The sequence below is a fragment of the Mus pahari genome, unplaced genomic scaffold (assembly GCF_900095145.1).
Source record: "Mus pahari unplaced genomic scaffold, PAHARI_EIJ_v1.1 scaffold_10580_1, whole genome shotgun sequence".
Classification (NCBI taxonomy): Eukaryota; Metazoa; Chordata; class Mammalia; order Rodentia; family Muridae; genus Mus; species Mus pahari.
Genome location: NW_018392195.1, coordinates 17031 through 19849, shown reverse-complemented (window position 1 = coordinate 19849; position 2819 = coordinate 17031).

Below are 2819 nucleotides of genomic sequence, written 5' to 3'. Positions count from 1 at the left end.
TGTAAGGTGGAATCTCAGGGTTGTTTTTATTTACATTTCTCTCATGACAAGGATGTTGAGCATTTCTTTAGGTGCTTCTCAGCCATTTGAGTTTCCTCAGTTGAGAATTCTGTGTTTAGTTCTGTTTCCCATTTTTAAAAAAATATTTATTTATTATATGTAAGTACACTGTACACTTCAGACATTCCAGAAGAGGGCATCAGATCTCATTATGGATGGTTGTGAGCTATCATGTGGTTGCTGGGATTTGAACTCACGACCTTTGGAAGAGCAGTCGGCACTCTTAACTGCTGAGCCATCTCTCCAGCCCTGTTTCCCATTTTTTAATAGGGTTATTTGGTTCTCTGGAGTCTAACTTCTTGAGTTCTTTGTATATGTTGGATATTAGCTGTGGGGCAATGGGCTATGCACATACGGCCTGATCTCCAGTTGAGCTTAGGTCTTGAACCTCGGTGGGACCTGGTGGGTGGTAATTTCCACCTACATAGGACAGAAGGCGTTCAATCATGTCTCCTGGACCCCTGACTCCTGTCAAAGTTACTGCCCCCACAGCCCCCACAGGAGAGGCATGTGGCTATCAGTCACATAGACAATGTCCCAAGCTTCTGGCATTCTGGCTAGACTCCTCCCCACAGTTACCTAACAACAGCAAAATATCCCAACCCACTATAAGATGGGCTGCTTGACCCTACCTTGCTCTCTCTTAAGTTTTTACCTCTCTTAATCTCTAGCCTTCCTTCTCTCTCTCTCTTCCCCCTTCTCTCCGCGTGGCCATGGCTGGCCTCTCCCCCTCTTCCTACCTTCTCTTTTCCCCCCTGCCTTTCTACAATGAAGCTCTAAACCCATAGACTGTCTGTGATCAGAAGGCCTGCCATGCTTGAACGATGGGATTGGCTTTCTCTTAATGAGCTGCGTCTAACCTCCAGCCAGAAGGTCTTCCTACCCTGCAGGCGTGGACCAGACTAAGGACTCTTGCCTGCATGGGAACCACCCAGCGCTGCCTCTCCTCCTTCCCTCTCTTCCCTTCCTCCCTGGGCCCGAGTGCCACTCTGGGGCCCCTATTCTGTTCTCAGCTCCTCTGCCATATCCATCGTGGGATGCTGGAGGCTGAGAACCTGGTACCTGGGGCTGCCTTTTGTATACCACCCGCCGTGTGTGGTCAGTGGCCTAACACAGCCAGATGCCCACCCAGGGCCGCATGCAGTCCTGCTGCATCAGCCAGCCCAGAGCACCTGAACTCTAGTGGGACGCAGATTCTCTCCCACTCCCCTCTTTCCCCATCACTCATGGTGCTGCAATTAGCCTTCTACTGGATTTGAGATTGGTAAAGATCTTTTCCCAATCTCTTGATTGCCATTTTGTCCTATTGATAGTGTCCTTTGCCTTACAGAAGCTTTGCAATTTTATGAGGTCCCATTTGTTGATTCTTCATCTTAGTGCATAAGCCATTGGTGTTCTGTTCAGGAACTTTTTTCCTGTATCCATGTGTTCCGGACTTTCCCTCACTTTCTCTTCTGTTAGATTCAGTGTATCTGGTTTGATGCGGAGGTCCTTCTTGAGCTTTGGACAGGGAGATAAGAATGGATCAACTTGCATTCTTTTACTAGTTGACAGCCAGTGTAACCAGCACCATTTGTTGGAAATGCTGTCGTTTTTTTCCCCCACTGGATGTTTTCTATGTTATCTTCTGCACCTGAGATTCTTTCTTCTATCTCTAGCATTCTCTTGATGATGCTTGCATCTATGACTCCTGATCTCTTTCCTAGGTTTTTTATCTCCAGGGTTGTTTCCCTTTGTGATTTCTTTATTGTTTCTATTTCCATTTTTTAGATCCTGGATGGTTTTGTTCAATTCCTTCAAATGCTTGCTTATGTTTTCCTGTAATTCTTTAAGGTATTTTTGTGTTTCCTCTTTAAGGACTTCTACCTGTTTACCTGTGTTCTCATTTATTTACTTATTTATTTATTTAAAGACTTTATTTATTTTTAAAATTTATTTATTTCGTGTATGTGAGTACACTGTCTCAGTCTTCAGACACACCAGAAGAGAGCACCAGATCCCCATTAGAGATGGTTGTGAGCCACAATGTGGTTGCTGGGAATTGAACTCAGGACCTCTGGAAGAACAGTCAGTGATTATAACCACTGAGCCATCCATTCAGCTCCTATATTTCTTTAAGGGCATTACTTATGTCCTTCTTAAAGTTCTCTATCATCATGATGAGATGTGATTTTAAATCAGAGTCTTGCTTTTCTGGTGTGTTGGGGTATCCATGGCTGGCTGTGGTGGGATAACTGGGTTCTGGTGATGCCAAGTGGCCTTGGTGTCTGTTGCTTATGTTCTTGCCGTTACCTCTCATCATCTGGTTCCTGTGTCCTGAGGGTTCCAGTCAGATACCTCTGAACAAAAGTGGTGGTCTTACTTGTGCTCACAGGCTTGTCTGCACTTCTGGGAGGCCAGTTCTTTGGCCAGAAGTATTTGGGTACGAAGCACTGTGGTACAGGATCAGCTCCAGGCACAGACCCCAGTACTACTTAATATTGTGTTTTTAGTCTTTTTCTTTATCCTTATAAAATATTTTCATGAATGTATTTAGCTATTTAAAATGGAAGTCTGTTTTAAGATTTGGATATGATATACTATATTGTTTTGTCTTCATCTCTGGTTTCAATCCTTATGGCCTCAGTGTTCCCATAGTGTATGGCATGTGTATGTTGCCTTGCCAACCTTATCTCCAGCTTTGTTTTCAGCCTCAGTTACTTACAGCATCCATTGGTAATATTTTTTCCTACATTTTCCAAAACTATAGAACAAGGTTT